Here is a 21,175-nt window from a genome sequence, read left to right as displayed (position 1 = left end):
TTCTTTTTATTGGTGAGTATGATGTCAGGTTTGTTATGTGGTGGTGTTTTATCTGTTATAATGGTTCTGTTCCAGTATAATTTGTATTCATCATTCTCCAGTACATTTTGTGGTGCACTACTTGTATGTGGGAACGTGTTGTTTTATAAGTTTATGTTGTAAGGCAAGCTGTTGATGTATTACTTTTGCTACATTGTCATGTCTTCTGGGGTATTCTGTATTTGCTAGTATTGTACATCCGCTTGTGATGTGATCTACTGTTTCTATTTGTTGTTTGCAAAGTCTGCATTTATCTGTTGTGGTATTGGGATCTTTAATAATATGCTTGCCCATAATATGTGGTGTTTATTGTTTGATCCTGTATTGCAATCATGAATCCTTCCGTCTCACTCTATATATTGCCTTTTCTTAGCCATGTGTTGGATGCGTCTTGATCGATGTGTGGCTGTGTTAGATGATACGGGTTCTTGCCATGTAGTGTTTTCTTTTTCCAATTTACTTTCTTTGTATCTGTTGATGTTATGTGATTTAAAGGGTTGTAGAAGTGGTTATGAAATTGCAGTGGTGTAGCCGATGTATTTATATGAGTGATTGCTTTGTGTATTTTGCTAGTTTCTGCTCGTTCTAGAAAGAATTTTTTTAAATTGTCTACCTGTCCATAATGTAGGTTTTTTATATCGATAAATCCCCTTCCTCCTTCCTTTCTGCTTAATGTGAATCTTTCTGTTGCTGAATGTATGTGATTTATTCTATATCTGTGGCATTGTGATCATGTAAGTGTATTGAGTGCTTCTAGGTCTGTGTTACTCCATTTCACTACTCCAAATGAGTAGGTCAATATTGGTATAGCATAAGTATTTATAGCTTTTGTCTTGTTTCTTGCTGTCAATTCGGTTTTCAGTATTTTTGTTAGTCTTTGTCTGTATTTTTCTTTTAGTTCTTCTTTAATATTTGTATTATCTATTCCTATTTTTTGTCTGTATCCTAGATATTTGTAGGCATCTGTTTTCTCCATCGCTTCTATGCAGTCGCTGTGGTTATCCAATATGTAATCTTCTTGTTTAGTGTGTTTTCCCTAGACTATGCTATTTTTATTACATTTGTCTGTTCCAAAAGTCATATTGATATCATTGCTGAATACTTCTGTTATCTTTAGTAATTGGTTGAGTTGTTGATTTGTTGCTGCCAGTAGTTTTAGATCATCCATGTATAGCAAATGTGTGATTTTGTGTGGGTATGTTCCAGTAATATTATATCCATAATTTGTATTATTTAGCATGTTGGATAGTGGGTTCAGAGCAAGGCAGAACCAGAAAGGACTTAATGAGTCTCCTTGGTATATTCCACGCTTAATCTGTATTGGCTGTGATGTGATATTATTTGAATTTGTTTGGATATTAAGTGTGGTTTTCCAATTTTTCATTACTATGTTTAGGAACTGTATCAATTTAGGATCTACTTTGTGTATTTCCAATATTTGTAGTAACCATGAGTGGGCTACACTATCAAAAGCTTTTTGGTAATCAATGTATGCGTAGTGTAGCGACCTTTGTTTAGTTTTAACTTCATATGTCACCTCTGCATCTATTATCAGTTGCTCTTTACATCCTCGTGCTCCTTTGCAACAGCCTTTTTGTTCTTCATTTATAATTTTGTTCTGTGTTGTATGTGTCATTAATTTCTGTGTGATGACTGAAGTTAATATTTTGTATATTGTTGGTAGGCATGTTATGGGGCGATATTTAGCTGGGTTTGCTGTGTCTGCTTGATCTTTAGGTTTCAGATAAGTTATTCCATGTGTAAGTGTATCAGGGAATGTGTATGGGTCTGCAATGTAACTGCTAAATAATTTAGTTAGATGTGAATGTGTTGAGGTGAACTTCTTTAGCCAGAAATTTGCTATTTTATATTTTCCAGGGGCTTGCCAATTGTGAGTAGAATTAATTGCTTGGGTGACTTCATGTTGCAAAATTATCACATCAGGCATTTGTGGTATCATCTTGTATGTGGCTGTTTCTGCTTGTATCCACCGTGCATGCCTGTTATGTTGTACCGGGTTTGACCATATGTTGCTCCAGAAGTGTTCCATGTCTGTTATGTTTGGTGGATTGTCTATTTTAATGTGTGTGTTATCTATTGTTTGGTAAAATTTCTTTTGGTTTGTGTTGAATGTTTGGTTTTGTTTCCTTCTATTTTAACTTTTTTTGTATCTTCTAAGTCATTTGGCCAATGCTTTTAATTTCTGCTTCTTTTCATCTAATTGCTCTATCGCTTCTTGTTGTGAGATTTTACCTAACCTTTTTCGTTTTTTTTCTGACATTTCATTTCTTATAAACTGTGTTAGCTGTCCGATGTCTTTTCTCAGTTTTTCTATTCTGATCTGTAGCCTGTGTTGCCATGCTGGTTTTGTGGGTTTCTTCTGTGTGTTGGTTGGTTCTGATCTCTGCCTAGTGTGTATATTTAGTGTAGTGAGTGCTCCTATATAAACCAGTAGTTGTAACTCTTCCATAGTTGTGTTATCATTTATTTTGTTGTATATGATTGTGTTGCTAGTTTTTATTGTTGTTTCGACTTGTGGATTATTTGGTAGTCTACGCAAGAATGGTCTAATGTCTGTATTTGTGTCTTTGTATTCTATATATGTCAGCTGAAATTTTTCTTCTGTATCTATCGTGTGTCACTTCGTGTTCTATTTGTGCTTGTTCTGGTGGCTGTCTTAAGATTTCGTTTTCCTCTTACTGTTTAATTGATGCGTGTTGTTCTTTGTTTGTTTGCTCTGGGATGTTTGAGTCCATTACTGTATTTTCTTCTTCTTCTGATTGCACATTATTTTGTTCCAATATTTGTTGTACTTATTGTTTGATGTTTTCTAATTCTGACTGGGATATCCTGTTATTTTTTTATTATTACACGGATCTGATCAGCTAGTCGTCGTTCTGTTAAAAATTTTAATTCTGGGTATCTGATAATAAATGTTGTGTATACTTGTGATCTGTATCCAGTTGTGTTGGTTCCTAGGTTTGTTGCTTGGTAATAACAGAACATGGAGTGTCGATTAACTTCATCTGACCATCTCATCCTCTGCCTTTGTTTTCCTTCTAGGGTGGTTGCAGGAAGCATATCATGCAAAACACCTCTATTTGGATTTAAATCATTTTCCAGTTGGCTAGCAGTGTCATTACCATTGTAGGCGGGCATAGAGATCAAACGTCGTCCCCGACCATGACGGCACTTGTCCGAGGCTTCTTTAGTTCTGTCCTGAACCAACTAATCACACTAAAAGGGGGGGTAGCCCTATTAGTGGTTTGTTCTTTTCGTCGCCTTTTACGACTGGCAGAACATACCAGAGGCCTATTCTTTTCCCGGGCCTCCACGGGGTTTATTATTATTATTATTATTATTATTATTAGTTGATTTAGAAAAAATAGTCATGCAGTAGGATCTTATAGCAATTTCCTACCATAGGATTCCATGTTAGAGTCAGGGTTATTTTTGAAATAGAAATTCCACTGAACAGTGAAAATTTTACATTGGGTCTTAACGCGTGTGTGTGAGAGTTTGGACAGTTCCATCATTGGAGTACAACTTCGCATCCACACACTACAAATTACTGCATCTGCTCCAAAAGGTAGGACAAAAAACAGTACAACAACAACCCTTTTCCGTAACTGGGGGAAGATGGCAGTCATGTTTTGTTATCCCACTCAGCCCGCATCTCGTGGTCGTGCGGTAGCGTTCTCGCTTCCCACGCCCGGGTTCCCGGGCTCGATTCCCGGTGGGGTCAGGGATTTTCTCTGCCTCGTGATGGCTGGGTGTTGTGTGCTGTCCTTAGGTTAGTTAGGTTTAAGTAGTTCTAAGTTCTAGGGGACTTATGACCACAGCAGTTAAGTCCCATAGTGCTCAGAGCCATTTGAACCATTTTGTTATCCCACTCAAATGTTACATTCGGTGAACTCATAGAAGGTCAAGTCAAAAGGTATCAGGAATTTAATTTTGCAATTTTTATACATCTATTTTAAAATTATTTTAATCTTGCTCATACACATGTTCATGATGCATGTTTGCAGTTCAGCTGTTTTGAATATTTAGTTTATCGTTCACAGCTGAAAAGGTTACACATGTTCCAGAGTGCTCAGCGAATTTACTATAAGAAAGACAAGAGTTTATAAGTGGTACAAATGTTTCAAAGAGGGTCAAGAAGACACTGAAGATGACAATTGCCCTGGATGCCACAGAACATACGACAGTGTGGAAGATGTAAGGAAAATGGTTCTGGAAAATCACAATCAGAGGTTGCTGATGATACCAGCATTGGTTCAGTTTTTTCCAGGTATTTTGACTATGAAACATGAAGCAACAAAGTTATTTCCAAAATTGTGGAATTTCAACCAAAAATGCCCGTATGCAGATATAGCACAGAAATTGCTGAATGTAGTCGACAATGATCCAGAATTTCTAAATAAGGCTATAACAGGAAACAAAACATGGGTATATGAATATGATGTTTAAGCCAAGGCCCAATCATCTCAATGGAAAGTGCCTGAACAGGAGGGGAAAAAAGTGACAGGTTTGATAACATGTGAAGTTTCTTATCGCTGTTTTCTTTAATCACAATGGGATAGTGCAGCATGAGTGACAGCCTTATGGTCGTACAGACAATAAGGAATACTATCCGGAAGTTATGTGCCATTTGTGGGAAGCAATCTGAAGAAAACAATCAGAATTGTGGAAATACCACTCATGGAAATTTTATCACAATAATACTCCCACTCACATTTCAAACTTTGTTTGTGATTTTTTGGCAGAAAACAAAACTATTATGTTGGCTCAGCCACCTTATTCACCAGACCCGATCCTTGCACTTTTTTTTTATTCCTGAGGCTGAGGACAATCATGAGGGGTGTCATTTTGCCACAAACAGAATCACTGAAGAAGCTGAACACCATAATGAAAAGTTAGTTCCAGAAGCGCTTTCAAGATTGGTTGGTTGGATTAAAAGTGGGGGAATGCGACCAAGCTATGAGGTCATCAGTCACCTGCTCCGATAAAACAATGCCACAGATGTGAGAATAAAACAAAAGAGACTGACAACTTAAAACGGAATGAAAGGAAGAATCACAAGAATCATGAAGGGCAACAAACATGTAAATGGACAAAATGGGAAACGAAAACCACAGAAATGCAAGAAACAGGACAATGAGATTAAAACAACAAAGCAGATTAGCATGAGTGGCTAGCCATGACAATAAAAAAGAAGCCAGCCACTCTGCCACAGAGGGACAAAGGACATGCGCTAAAACTTACATCAAATGATAAAACCTACCCTCACGAATAAAATGTAAAACTAAATCAGCCGATGAGGTATTGTCAGGTAAAATTAGCGACAACGAGTCTGGTAACCCAAGATTTCATCGCTGGGCAATCAAAGTGGGACAGTGCACCAGAATATGGGCCACTGTCAACCAGGCGCCACACCGACACTCAGCTGGGACTTCATGGCACATGAGGTAACAGTGGGTTGGCCAAGATTGGCCAACGCAGAGCCGGCAGAGGACAACTGATTCCCTGCGAGAGGCCCGCATGGAAGACTTCCACACATTTGTAGCCTCCTTAATGACATGCAGTTTGTTGTGTGTACTGTTGTGCCATTCTCTGTCTCCCGAAGCCGAAAAACCTATAGCATAAGTCAGAACACAGGTCAGGTTCAGAGATGCCCATCTCCAGAAGCGGTTTCCGCGTAGCCTGTTTGGCCAGTCAGTCGGCAAGTTTGTTGCATCGGATGACGACGTGTTCTGGGGTCCACACAAACACCACTGAACAACGGGACGCATCCAGGGCATAGATGGACTACTGGATGGTTGCTACCAAAGGATGGAGAGGGTAGCACTGGTCAATAGCTTGTAGGCTCCTCAAGTATTCAGTTCACAGAAGAAACGATTCCTTGGGGTATGAACGGATATACTGAAGTGCACGAGAGATGGCCACCAGCTCTGCAATGAATACACTGCAGCCATTGGGCAAAGAATGCTGTTAAAAAAGGCCTCTGTGGTCGTAGGCAAAGCCAACATGACCATCACCCAGTGAGCCATCAGTGTAAACCACTTCAGAGCCCCAGAACACGTCAAGAACCGAGAGAAAGTGACAGCGGAGAGTGGCAGGAGTAACTGAGTACTTCAGGTCATGCAAAAGGTCCAGACAAATCTGCGGCCTAGGTGTACAACCACGGAGGTGTATCCGGATGGACCTAGATGGGAGATGGTAAAGGGAAGGACTCCAGTTCAGACAGAAGGGATCACACGCGACTCGCAATCATTAGCCCTGACCTCAGCTGGCGATGCGGGAGATGAACTGCCGTTGGTGGAAAAAGGAGATGGTAATTCAGATGCTCAGGAGAACTATGAATGTGTGCAATGTAACTGGCGAGCAGTTGTGCACATTGGATGTGCAATGGAGGGACTCCGGCCTCCACCAGCACACTGGTCACTGGACTCGTTCTAAAAGCTCCCATCGCTAGGCGAATGCCACAGTGGTGCACTGGAACAGGAGGAGGAGGAGATTAGTGTTTAACGTCCCGTCGACAACGAGGTCATTAGAGACGGAGCTCAAGCTCGGGTGAGGGAAGGATGGGGAAGGAAATCGGCCATGCCCTTTCAAAGGAACCATCCCGGCATTTGCCTGAAGCGATTTAGGGAAATCGCGGAAAACCTAAATAAGGATGGCTGGAGACGGCATTGAACCGTCGTCCTCCCGAATGCGAGACCAGTGTGCTAACCACTGCGCCACCTCGCTCGGTACACTGGGTCAAGTACATGCAATGCTGAGTGTGCAGCTGAACCATAAACCAGACTCCCATAGTCAAGGTGGGATTGAACAAAGGCTTTGTAGAGCTGCAGCAGAGTAGAGAGGTCTGCACTCCAGTTGATGTTGCTCAGGCAGTGGAGGGCATTGAGGTGCTGCCAGCACTTCCGCTTAAGCTGACGAAGGTGAGGTAGCCAAGTCAATCGGGTGTCAAAAACCAGTCCTAAGAATCGATTTTTTTTTTTTTTGTTTTGGTTTTGGGGCGCAAAACTTCTATGGTCATTAGCGCCCGGTCCGTGACTTAGGAAACAGTAAAAAACCGAAATTTAAAACCAGCAGCAATGAGAACGAAAGTCATAAAATTGGAGAAACTAAAAGCAGAAGGAAGTCTTAAAAATCCACTACAGAAAGGGGTTGGTTGTCCCCAAAAAAAGCTTCAAATGACTGACGTCATTTCACTAGCACTAATAAACTTGAGAACGCGGTCGGCGGAGCGCGTGTCATCTGCTAAAATCGACGATATATCAGGCGATAGTTGTAGATGGGAGCGTAACGGATTAAAATAGGGGCATTCAATTAAAAGGTGTCTTACCGTCCACAGCTGAGAGCAGTGGGGGCAGAGTGGGGGAGGATCGCCGCTTAAAAGATGTCGATGGCTAAAAAGACAGTGCCCCATCCGTAGTCTAGTTAAAATTACCTCCTCCCGACGACGCGGTCGGGAGGAAGAGGTCCAAGCACAAGGAAGAGCTTTCATGTCCCACAATTTATTACGGGTAAGTGTCGACCAATGCGTGTGCCATAAATGGACAACACGTCGACATAGAACGCTCCGTAGATCGGCGAAGGGAAGCGATTGAATAGCTGGCCGAGGAAGTGAGACTGCAGCCTTGGCTGCAATATCGGCCGCCTCATTTCCACAGATACCAACGTGTCCCGGGAGCCAGAGGAACGCCACCGAGACGCCCCCCAGGTGGAGCAAGCGCAGACAGTCCTGAATCCGGTGGACCAGAGGGTGCACAGGATAAAGAGCGTGGAGACTGAGGAGAGAGCTGAGAGAATCTGAGCAGATAACGTACTGTATCCGCTGATGGCGGCGGATGTAGTGGACAGCCTGGAGAACAGCGTAAAGCTACGCAGTATAAACCGAACACTGGTCGGGAAGCCGAAAGTGATTTGGGGTGTCGCCAACAATATAGGAACTCCCTACACCTAACGATGTTTTCGAGCCGTCGGTGTAAATAAATGTGGCATCCGTCATTTGTGCACATAGAGCAGCAAATGCCCGACGATAAACAAGTGAAGGGTACCATCCTTGGGAAATTGACAAAGGTCACGGAGCAGGCAGATCCGGGGACGGAGCCAAGGCGGTGCTGTACCCCAAGTTGTCAAGAATGTTTTAGGAAAGCGGAAGGAAATAGAATGGAGTAGTTGACGGAAGCAGACTCCCGGTGGTAGTAGGGAGGAGGGGCGGCCTGCATGTCCTACATCAAAGGAGGCGTCGAAAAAAAGGTCATGGGCTGGATTAGCAGGCATGGAAGACAGATGGCTAGCATAACGACTCAGAAGGACTGCTCGCCGATTGGACAGCGGAGGTTCAGTAGCCTCAGCATAAAGGCTTTCCACAGGGCTGGTGTAAAAAGCTCCAGACACTAAACGTAATCCACGGTGATGGATAGAGTCGAGACGCCGAAGAATAGACGGCCGAGCAGAGGAGTAGACTATGCTTCCATAGTCCATTTTCGAGCGCACTAAGGCGCGATAGAGGCGGAGAAGGACCACTCTGTCCGCTCCCCAAGAGGTACCATTCAGGACACGGAGGGTGTTAAGGGATCGCAGACAGCGAGCCGAAAGATAGGAAACGTGGGAGGACCAGCACAGTTTTCTGTCAAACATAAGACCCAAGAATTTAGCGACGTTGGAAAACGGAAGGTTGACAGGACCTAGATGTAAGGAGGGCGGAAGAAACTCCTTACGTCGCCAAAAATTAACACAAACGGTCTTACTGGGAGAAAAACAGAAGCCGGTTTCGATGCTCCAATAGTGGAGGCGATCGAGACATCCTTGAAGACGTCGTTCAAGAAGGCTGGTCCGTTGAGAGCTGTAGTAGATCGCAAAATCGTCCACAAAGAGGGAGCCCGAGACATCAGGAAGGAGACAATCCATAATTGGATTGATGGCAATGGCAAACAGTACAACACTCAGCACGGAGCCCTGGGGTACCCCGTTTTCTTGGGAGAAAGTACGGGAGAGAGTAGTGTTCACCCGCACCCTATATGTGCGCTCTGCCATAAAGTCGCGAAGAAAAAGGGGCAGCCGACCTCGAAAGCCCCAAGAGAACAGTGTGCGGAGGATGCCTGTCCTCCAACAGGTATCGTATGCTCTCTCCAGATCAAAAAATATTGCTACCGTTTGGCGTTTCCGGAGAAAACTGTTCATGATATAAGTGGAGAGAGCAACAAGTGGTCAACTGCTGAACGATGCTTTCGGAATCCGCATTGGGCAGGTGTTAAAAGACTGCGGGATTCCAGCCACCACGCTAAACGGTAATTCACCATACGCTCCAAAACCTTACAGACACTACTCGTGAGAGAAATGGGGCGATAGCTAGAGGGGAGATGTTTGTCCTTTCCAGGTTTCGGAACAGGAACGACGATAGCTTCCCGCCATCGTCTGGGAAAAGTACTGTTGGTCCAAATTCGATTATAAAGGCGAAGGAGGTAACGCAGACTATGGGTTGATAAATGCAGCAACATTTGGACGTGGATACCATCCGGTCCTGGGGGGAGGAGCGAGAAGAAGAGAGTGCATGTTGGAGTTCCCGCAAGAAGAAAACAGTATTGTAGCTTTCGCGATTTTGAGAGGAGAAAGCAAGAGGTTGCACTTCCGCTGCACGTTTCTTCGGGAGAAACGCTGGTGGGTAATTTGAAGAGCTCGAAATCTCAGCAAAGTGCTGACCCAACGAGTTAGAAATTGCGGCGGGGTCCACTAATGTGTCATGCGCGACAGTGAGCCCAGAGACCGGGGAGAAACTAGGCGCACCTGAGAACCGTCGAAGCCGACTCCAAACTTCCGAGGAGGGAGTGAAGGTGTTAAATGAGCTAATAAAGAATTTCCAGCTTGCCTTCTAGCTATCGCGGATGACACGACGGCATCGCGCTCGGAGCTGCTTATAGCGGATACAGTTGGCCAAAGTAGGATGGTGGCGGAAAATGCGGAGAGCACGTCGCCGCTCACGTAGTGCATCACGGCATGCCTCGTTCCACCAAGGAACTGGGGGGCGCCGGGGCAATTCGGAGGTGCGTGGTATTGAATGTTCCACAGCTGTAAGAATAACGTCGGTAATATGTGTGACCTCATCGTCGACGCTGGGAAAGTGACGGTCATCGAATGTCGTTAGAGACGAAAAAAGTGTCCAATCGGCTTGGGCAAACTTCCAGCGTCGCGGGCGCATGTAGGGCAGTTGAGGCTGCAGTCTAAGGACACATGGAAAGTGGTCAATCGAGTATGTATCATGAAGGGCGAACCATTCGAAGCGCCGAGCTAGCGGAACAGTACCGACCGCAAGGTCCAAATGAGATATATTTGTCGTGGAGGCAGACAAAAATGTAGGGACCCCAGAGTTGAGGCAAACTAGATCTGCTTGGTGGAAGACGTCTAGCAATAGTGAGCCACGTGGACAAGGATGTGGAGATCCCCAAAGCGGGTGGTGGGCATTGAAGTCCCCAACCAGCAAATATGGGGGTGGAAGCTGACCAAGAAGATGAAGGAGATCAGCTCGTGCCATTGGTGTGGACGATGGAATGTATACAGTACAAAGAGAGAACGTGTATCCAGAAAGGGAAAGACGGACGGCGATAGCTTGGAAGGAAGTGTTTAAATGGATTGGGTGATAATGGAGAGTTTCATGGAGAAGAATCATGAGTCCTCCATGTGCTGGAGTGCCTTCAACAGAGGGGAGATCATATCGGACGGACTGAAAATGAGGGAGAACAAAGCGGTCATGGGGACGCAGCTTTGTTTCCTGAAGACAGAAGATGACCGGCGAGTAGGATCGTAAGAGGATCGACAATTCATCCCGATTGGCTCGAATACCGTGGATAATGGACATAGGGTGAACAGAAAATGGAGGAATGTGACCAAGGTCGCTGTCAACTCAACGACTGCTCTGAGCTTGCGACCGACAGCATGGAATGGCATTCAGCCGAAGGCAGAAGATCCTGATCCATGGGTTGTTCAGGAGCAGCTCCTGCCACCAGCGACCGGCCGGTTGATCGGCCGCCAGCAGTGCGCCTCAGCGACACAGAAGACGGCCGAGGGCGATTTCCGCCAGGTGGTGCTGTAGATGGGACACGCCTTGGCGGAGAAGGAGAGGAACTGGGTTTCTTTATAGCCTTCTTGGAATTATGATGTTTAGATGAAGGTGGAACCGATGGTTGGGAAATTGTGGTACGTAAAAACTCTTCACGAGTATGCTCTTTTTTCGAAGTCTTGGTGTCTGACTTTTGGGCTCGAGATTTAGCAGAACTCGACGAAGGGTGAGCCAGAGAGTGGGCAGGCGAAAGTGGTGAGGTTGAACAGGAGATCTTTGCGCTGGCCGATCTGACGACCGTGGCACTAAAGGTGAGGTCACAAGTCTGCGTGGCCGCCTCCTTTGTTGGCCAAGGAGAAGCAAGGACAGTGCTGTATTTTCCTTTCTGAGGCACGGTGGGCTGTCGACTGGCGAATAATTTTCGAGCAGCAAAGGTCGACACCTTTTCCTTTACTCTAATTTCCTGGATGAGCTTTTCGTCCTTAAAAACAGGACAATCTTGAGAGGAAGCAGCGTGGTCACCCATACAGTTGATGCAGCGAGGGGATGGAGGTGGACAAGCACCCTCATGGGCATCCCTGCCACACGTAACACATTTGGCCGGATTAGAACAGGACTGGCTGGTGTGATTGAACCGCTGACACTGATAGCAACGCGTAGGGTTTGGGACGTAAGGGCGAACGGAAATTATCTCATAGCCTTTGATTTTCGATGGGAGTTGAACTTTGTCAAATGTCAAGAAGACAGTGCGGGTTGGAATGATGTTCGTGTCAACCCTTTTCATAACCCTGTGAACAGCCGTTACGCCCTGGTCAGACAGGTAGTGCTGAATTTCTTCGTCAGACAGTCCATCGAGGGAGCGTGTATAAACGACTCCACGTGAGGAATTTAAGGTACGGTGCGGTTCCACCCGGACAGGGAAAGTGTGTAGTAGTGAGGTACGCAGCAATTTTTGTGCCTGGAGGGCACTGACTGTTTCTAACAACAGGGTGCCATTCCGTAATCTGGAACAAGACTTTACAGGACCTGCAATTGCGTCGACACCTTTCTGAATAATGAAAGGGTTGACTGTGGAGAAGTCGTGACCTTCGTCAGACCGAGAAACAACAAGGAACTGTGGCAACGATGGAAGAACTGACTGTGGCTGAGACTCAGTGAACTTACGTTTGTGAGCAGACATAGTGGAAGGTGAGGAAACCATTGCGGAAGAATCCCCCATGATTACCGGTGTCTCCGATGGCGCGCTCCTCCCTTGTGGGGGCCCTCTCTGAGGGCACTCCCGCCTTAGGTGATTGTTCACATCTCAGGTCACACCTCCCGACAAACGGACGGAGGGACCAATCGGCACTTTCGGAAGGTATCAGCTCGGGTAATCACCCCTCCCTGGGCCTGGCCGTTACCAGGGGGTACGTACGTGTCCTACCTGTCTACCCGGGACGGGGAATTACGCGTTACCCCGTCACCGGCTACGCATGGAAGTGCGTGGGTCGGCCTTCAGACACGCACAGGGAGGAAGAAAGAGAAAGGGAAAGGAAAGAAGAGAGGTCTCAAACGCCGCAGCGGAGAAAAGGGTAGAGAGAAGAGGTAAGGAAAAGAGAAGGACAAAGGAAGGATGAAGACTTACAAGCAAGGAAGGCGAATAATGTGGTACATTTACAAGCGTCCGTCTCCGGATGTAGGCACAAACCATACCCCCAGAGGGGGAGAAAGGGAAGGAAAGAGCCAGAGGTGAGGGGGGGGGGGGGCAAAGATGGGGGACGGGGAAGTATGCGGAAAGGGAAGGTATGCAGCCCGGAAAGGAAGGAGGGCCACATTAGGTCGGGGTCCCGTGATCGCTACGCACGTATCCACAAAAGAGTTGTGGATCCCCTGGGGGGAAGAATCGATGGTGTCCACTACAGTGAATGGATCGTCATTAAGGTGAAGTTCTGGTTCTGGATGAATGATACGATGCCGACAGAAGTGCATAACACACGACTTTGCGGCCAAACCGTGGGCAACAGCCCATGTCTGCACTATGTGGATTAGTCCCTGTAGGCGCCGTTCAGCAACACCAATAGTGTTTGAACAGTATGAAATGCCGAAGTCGTCTGCATTAAGAGAGGGTGAGACGGACGGCACTACAGCTGCTGCTAGACCGTTAATGGGCACTAAAAATAGTGATACACTCAATACAGCCCCATGCGGGGACCTATTCTCCCACATATGGGGCAAACTATGGGAGGCACCAACTTGGATACTGAAAGTACGAAGCAACAGCAAATTATGGATAAAAATCGAGAACTGGTGTCAGAGACCCCACTTGTGTAATGTGGAAAGGATATGATGTTGCCAGCTGGTGTCATACGCTTTTTGTAAGTCAAAAAAGGCAGTAGGCCACGTGACTCCAGGACACAACCCAAAAGCCGACACACCATACATTCCAGCAGCTTACAAACAACGTTGCAGAGGCTGATAGCTATCCACATAAAGCGGGTTTTTACTGGGTTTGGGCACCAGAACTATGGTGCTGTCCTGCCACTGCGATGGGAAGATGCCATCGCACCAGATTGGTCAAAGATGAGGAGGAGATTGTGCTTGTAGTCAGACGAGAGATGTTTAACCATCTGACTGTGGATCCGATCCGGCCCAGGAACTGAGTCGGGGCAATGTGCAACTGCGCTGATGATCTCCCACTCCATAAATGGGGCATTATAGGGTTCACTATGGCATGTAATGAACGAGAGGACTTTCCTTTCCATCCACCGTTTAAGGGTTCAAAAGGCTAGGTCGTAGTTCTCCGACACAGAGGCTCGAGCATAGTGCTCAGCAAACTGCTCGGCAATCGCATCTGTGTCACACGCCATTGATGAAAACACCCGGGACACCTGTTGCGTGTTATGTCAGACTTGGGAAGGTGACGAATGGCAGCCAATGGTCGACACATACCTCTCCCAACACTCCTGTTTCCGTTGTTTTATAAGCTGGTATGCACAGGCACAGGCACAGGCACAGGCACAGGCACAGGCACAGGCACAGAACCGCTTAAAGGCTATCAGATGCTCTAGGCAAGGGTGTCACTTATGTCGCTGTAGAGCTCGGCAATGCTCTGTAATTGCCTCAATGACTTCCAGCGACCACCAAGGCACTGTCTTTCGCCGGGGGCACCCTAAAGGGCTAGGGATGGCGTTTTCTGCCACAGAAACGATTGTGGTAGTCACCTGCTCAACCATCACATCGATGTTACCATGTGGGGCAGAGTCACAAGTGACATCAGAGGTGAAAGGTTCCTAGTCCACTTTGTTTGAAGTCCATCTGGGTAGGCGTCTGTGGGCCTGAGGGCAGGGTAGTGACAGGAAAATGGTGAAGAGGTCACTATCAAACAGGTCGTCATATGCTCTCCAGTGGATATATGGGAGAAGTCCTGGGCTGCAAATTGATAAATCAATGGCCAAGTAACTACCTCAAGCGACAATGAAATGTGTGGCGGCCCCAGTATTTAAGAGGCAGAGGTCGAACTGAGACAGTAAAGTTTCGACATCTCTGCCTCAGCAAGTAACAACGGTGTCAGTCCACAAGGGGGTTATGAGTGTTGAAATCTCCTAAAAGTATGAAAGGTTTAGAGAGTTGATCAATCTGTGCTGCTAATACAGTCAGGGGTGCTGCACCATCTGGAGGAAGATATACACTGCAGACAGGTATTTCCTGCATCATCCGTATTGTGACAGCCACAGCTTCAACGGGGTTTGAAGGGGCTCAGTTTCACTACAGACTGAGTTTACGACATAAACGCAAAGTCCACCTGACACCCGATTATAGTCGCTACGGTACCTTATACCTTATAGCCATGGAGGTCAGGGGTTTCACATTGCTAGGGATCAGGTTTCCTGGAGGACAATGCAGCGAGCAGGTGTAAAGCTTAATACACTCCTGGAAATGGAAAAAAGAACACATTGACACCGGTGTGTCAGACCCACCATACTTGCTCTGGACACTGCGAGAGGGCTGTAAAAGCAATGATCACACGCACGGCACAGCGGACACACCAGGAACCGCGGTGTTGGCCGTCGAATGGCGCTAGCTGCGCAGCATTTGTGCACCGCCGCCGTCAGTGTCAGCCAGTTTGCCGTGGCATATGGAGCTCCATCGCAGTCTTTAACACTGGTAGCATGCCGCGACAGCGTGGACGTGAACCGTATGTACAGTTGACGGACTTTGAGCGAGGGCGTATAGTGGGCATGCGGGAGGCCGGGTGGACGTACCGCCGAATTGCTCAACACGTGGGGCGTGAGGTCTCCACAGTACATCGATGTTGTCGCCAGTGGTCGGCGGAAGGTGCACGTGCCCGTCGACCTGGGACCGGACCGCAGCGACGCACGGATGCACGCCAAGACTGTAGGATCCTACGCAGTGCCATAGGGGACCGCACCGCCACTTCCCAGCAAATTAGGGACACTGTTGCTCCTGGGGTATCGGCGAGGACCATTCGCAACCGTCTCCGTGAAGCTGGGCTACGGTCCCGCACACCGTTAGGCCGTCTTCCGCTCACACCCCAACATCGTGCAGCCCGCCTCCAGTGGTGTCGCGATAGGCGTGAATGGAGGGACGAATGGAGACGTGTCGTCTTCAGCGATGAGAGTCGCTTCTGCCTTGGTGCCAATGATGGTCGTATGCATGTTTGGCGCCGTGCAGGTGAGCGCCACAATCAGGACTGCATACGACTGAGGCACACAGGGCCAACACCCGGCATCATGGTGTGGGGAGCGATCTCCTACACTGGCCGTACACCACTGGTGATCGTCGAAGGGACACTGAATAGTGCACGGTACATCCAAACCGTCATCGAACCCATCGTTCTACCATTCCTAGACCGACAAGGGAACTTGCTGTTCCAACAGGACAATGCACGTCCGCATGTATCCCGTGCCACCCAACGTGCTCTAGAAGGTGTAAGTCAACTACCCTGGCCAGCAAGATCTCCGGATCTGTCCCCCATTGAGCATGTTTGGGACTGGATGAAGCGTCGTCTCACGCGGTCTGCACGTCCAGCACGAACGCTGGTCCAACTGAGGCGCCAGGTGGAAATGGCATGGCAAGCCGTTCCACAGGACTACATCCAGTGTCTCTACGATCGTCTCCATGGGAGAATAGCAGCCTGCATTGCTGCGAAAGGTGGATATACACTGTACTAGTGCCGACATTGTGCATGCTCTGTTGCCGGTGTCTATGTGCCTGTGGTTCTGTCAGTGTGATCATGTGATGTATCTGACCCCTGGAATGTGTCAATAAAGTTTCCCCTTCCTGGGACAATGAATTCACGGTGTTCTTATTTCAATTTCCAGGAGTGTAGTTGCCATAGCTTAGCCAGGCACTGGAAAAAACTGCCGCAATTCCACTGCAGGATGACATCATCATGAGACTGGGAAGGCATGGAACATTCAATGAGGCAGTTTACGCCTCAGAGTCACCTGCTGCTACCGCTTTATTGCCTGAGCAGCCTATATCCATCGTGTGAGGTCTGACGAGATCTAGGTCCTCAGCGGATGCCAGAATCTCCACCCCATCCTCAGACACAGCTTGTACACAGAGGTGGTGTGGGTGCCACGGTAAGTTTCTTGTTCTTAGTCATCATCTTTTTCGATTTTTTCTTGGGTTTCCCTGGCTGGGAGGACTTCACTGAATCCGTCTCCAGAACTGAGAATGAGTGTGAAGCACTGTGACAAGCTTTTTTTGGGCTATTCATTGGCAGGTGTCATCTTTCCCACTAGCAGAAACCTGGGAAGGGAGTGACCCAAGGGACCCCTTCCTAGCGAGAGGAGCTGAAGAAGCCTTACGTCTCTCTGGTTCAGAAGTGTGGACTGAAAACCCCGATGGTTGGGGCATGTTGCTCCCAAAGTGGGTGGCATGGGAGCAATAGGGAGGGAAGTGCCCGCCACCCCCCCCCCCCCCACCACCACCACCACCACCACCACCACCACCACCACCACCAAGGGAGCAGGTGTAGTCTCCCAGTTCTAATAGCCTACAGGAATTCAAGGAACTGATGGGGTGACAACTGTTCTTGTAGCACTGGCACATGAGGAGGACATAGCCACAGGATGTAGGTGCTTAAATTTCCTCTTAGCCTCAGTGTAGGTCACTCAGTCCAGGGTCTTATAATCTGTGATTTTTCTCTCTTTATGTAAAATCCTGCACTCTGGCGAGCAAGGTGAATGGTGCTCTCCTCAGCTGACACAAATGGGAGGCTGGGGCACATGGAGTATTGGGATGCAATGGATGTCACAATCTCGAAAGGTGGGGCTGCAAGTATAGCAGGAAGACATATAGCCGAATTTCCAGCACTTAAAGCACTGCTTTGGGGGGAGGGGGGGGGATGTATGGCTTGACATAATAGACCATCAGCTTGATCTTCTCAGGCAATGGTCACCCTCAAAGGCCAAGATGAAGGCAGCAGAGGCAACCCGGTTATTCCTCGGACCCTGATGGAGTCACCGGACAAAATTAACACCTCACCACTCTAAACTGGTGCGCTGCTAGTCATCAGACCCCAAAAGAAGGTCCCTGTAGAATATAATACCCTGAACCATATTTAAACTATGAGGTGTGACGGTAACAGAAACATTCCCCAACTTGCCACAAGTGAGTAATGCCTGTCACTGGGTAGAGGATGCTGTTTTTATTTAAACTGACCCTGAGTGCATTCTGGACAAGCCCTCCGCCTCCCCAAACTTCATCTTCCAAAAGTTCCACAAAAAACTGAGGCTTTATGGATATGATAGATTCCCCATCAACTCTTGTACATACAAGGAAGAAGGGCGAATAAGCTTCACTGCCATCCTTAGCCTAGCGTTCCTCCCATGGTGTGGCAAGGGAGGGGAATGACTTGCGTCCATATTTCTTAGCATTAAAGATAGACTCTGCCTGCTTAGAGACTGCTGGTGGCGCACGACCAGCAAGAGATAACGTACTAAGCTTCACGGTGTGTCATCTGCCCTAATGTCACCCACTCCAACCAGGGGCTCTCCCAACGGGTGCCACCCAGACACAGCAAAGGCCACCTGGCTGGATGGCCATTGCCGGGAGTCCCAATGCCTCAGGTTCAAATGGTTCTGCCCACTATGTGACTTAACATCTGAGGTCATCAGTCCCCTAGACTTAGAAGTACTTAAACTTAACTAACCTAAGAACATAACACACATCCATGCCTGCAGCAGGATTCGAAACTGCGACCCATGCCTCAGGGTGATGAGCATCTACTCCTTGGCATACATGGGGAGTTAATGGTGCAGACATCAGCAGAGCGACCCCTGTGTTGTCAGGGGGCTACAACCAACAGGGCACATAGTGACCCCACCACAACAGACTGGCTACCATGCTGGATATGAGGTGCAAAGAAGTCCATGGTCATTGTCGGCACAGAAGGTGTCACTGCATAGTGCATGGTGGAAAATGCATCCAGGAAGGTGTCCTTGCCCAAGAAATGGAGAATGGCTGGGACTGCAAAACGATAATGAGAAAGTGGGCTGAAGATCTCAATGCATGATGGACACGATGCACCATGTAAGGTGCCCTTCCCCAATTGGTTCGCTCTTTGGGAAAATTTTGAAAAATGGAGGTCAAACCCTACAGGGGCCCATCACATAAAGGCTGAAACATGTGAGACTCCTTTTAGTCACCTCTTACGACAGGCGGGAATAGCTCGGGCCTATTCTAACCCCTGGACCTCCAGGTGGATATCAAGATTGGAAAAAGTGCTGGACAAGTGTACAGGGTGATTCTAAAGTCACTATACATTTCAGTGATATAGTAACAGAATATTTGTTTCTTGCAGGTACTATGACAGAATGCTAACCAAAGAAGAACAAATCGCTGTTGTTTCTGCTCATCTTTGTGGAATGACATATGAACAGGTGCGGACAGACTTTGTCTGTCGATTCTGGAAAACAGGCCCCACCAGGCTTGCTATCATGATCCTTGTCAATAAATTCCAGCATACTGGTAGTGTTGTAGATTAAGAGCATCCAAGGAAGCCGCTCATAACACCAAACACCGTGCAAAGTGTGCTGGATGTGATCACAGGTAGCCCTTCTGCATCTACCAGGAGACTTAGTAGGGAGCTTGGTATTCCTCAAACCACTGTATGGAGAGTTCTTCATTACAAGCTGCACAAAACATGTGTATCATATCCAGGCCGCACATAAGCTTGAAGTGTAGGACTACACAGCCACAGAAGCTATGTGTCATGACCTGCTACAAGCTGTGGAAAATGATAATTTGATGTAAAATGTCTTTATCAGTGATTAAGCTACATTTCATACCTGTGGACATGTGAACAGACACAACTGCAGGATCTGGGCAGACAAACAACCAAGTGTGCTGCAGGAGTGGTAATGGGACACAGCAAAATTGAATGTGTGGTTAGGGATAACGTGGTCAACAGTGTAGGGGGCCCCTCTTCTCTGCAGAACAAATATTTACTGGAGCCACATACCTAGATACGTTGTAACAGTTTTTGGAGCCCCAGTTGATATCTGATGGGATTTTGGATACTGGTCCTCCCCCCCCCCACCCCCCAACAGGATGGTGCACCACCCCATTTTGCCCTTGTTGTTCAGGATTATCTGAATCCAGCATTTCCCAGCAGATGGATTGGTCATGCCTCTGCACGGATGTAGGCACCCCACTCCCCCGACTTGACACCATTAGACTTTTTTGCATGGGGGTTTATCAAGTCTAAGGTATACCAGGTGAAGATCCGCAGCACTGAACACTTATCAAAGCGGATTCGAGCTGAAGCTGCTGAGATTACACCAGATATGCTTGGGCAGGTTTTTCGGCCTACAGTGGAGCGCTGGGGGGGGGGGGGGGGGGGAGGGGGTGCCTGGACATGCAAGGTTGTCACATTTAAATGTACTGAAATTATGTCCTATTATAAGATGCAGTGCCATTGCGTATTGGTTAGTAAAATCTGTTTAAGTACAAAATGTATAGTGACTTTAGAATCACTCTGTATTATATCTGAGGGAGATTACTGGGAAGGGGACAAAGTTTGTTGATTAATTAATACAGACTCTCTAAGAAAAACAAAAATTTCCATGCCTTTTTGGTCACACATCATATATGATGTGCATACTGACAAATTATTCACTAGAAAACCTATCCACATTGCTGAGTATCACTTATCATGCAACTTCCACTGCTAGAAAAACAAAGTCAAGACAGAGCCAAGTAATACTGATTGCAAGCTTGAGAGCAAATAGAGGAGTAAGCATTACTATTGCCAACAGAAGGTACCTCAAGTGAATGGAACAAGTTTGTTTCCAAACAAGTTATAGAGCATATAGTGTCTACATTTACAAAGTCATGCAGATGTGTTCAGTGCAATATAGGTATCAATGTATGTGTGGTTAAGGAATCAAACAAAATGGAATTACTCTGTAATAAGCAAAGAGAGTTATGGATTTGTAGATTTGGGGAATGGGACCAAACAGCAAGGTCATTGGTCCCATTGGATAGGGAAGGATGGGGAACAAAATCAGCCACACCCTTTCAAGGGAACCATCCCAGCATTTGCCTGAAGCAATTTAGGCAAATCACGGCAAACCTAAATCAGTATGACTGTATGCGGGTTAGAACCATCATCCTCCTGAATGTGGGTCCAGTGAGCTACCCACTGCACTACCTTGCTCAGTAAGAGTGTTACAGGTCCCTTATAGTGAAACATTCAGAAAATATTCCTTAAGAGCATCCAGTGGAGTTCAGGTGCACAGTGTAGTTTTGACTATTATCAGATGCACATGACAGCCATGTATTCTTTATGCAACACACACAATGAACAAGTTGACAAACGGACTACCCACTCACCAGAACCCACAGTAGGATCAGACACAGCAGAACAGCTTGCGAGAGGTGTACACAGGGGCCAGCCAGCCTGTCGATGACACACCAGATGTGGTGGTGACCATAGGGTGGTAAACCATCTGCTTCTACAACCAGTTCGTCAGCTGATTGAGGCTGTGGAGATGGAAAGAGCCACTGCAATCAGAAGTCCACTGACAGCTCTCCACTATAGTTTAAGTTATGGAAAAA

General features: G+C 47.0%; 1 protein-coding gene across 6 annotated transcripts in view; it reads right to left on the bottom strand.

Moving 5' to 3' along the window:
• LOC126212877 (uncharacterized) overlaps positions 1-21,175 on the bottom strand; it is a 262,978-nt gene that overhangs the window by 199,561 nt on the left and 42,242 nt on the right. For all 6 annotated transcript variants that reach the window (XM_049940372.1, XM_049940375.1, XM_049940377.1 and 3 more), the window contains exon 2: positions 20,951-21,100. The gene's annotated coding sequence lies outside the window, so the exon portion shown is untranslated. The remainder of the gene's footprint in view (positions 1-20,950; positions 21,101-21,175) is intronic.

This window comes from Schistocerca nitens, chromosome 11 (assembly GCF_023898315.1).
Source record: "Schistocerca nitens isolate TAMUIC-IGC-003100 chromosome 11, iqSchNite1.1, whole genome shotgun sequence".
Classification (NCBI taxonomy): domain Eukaryota; kingdom Metazoa; phylum Arthropoda; class Insecta; order Orthoptera; family Acrididae; genus Schistocerca; species Schistocerca nitens.
This window is presented reverse-complemented; position numbering and strand designations above follow the sequence as displayed.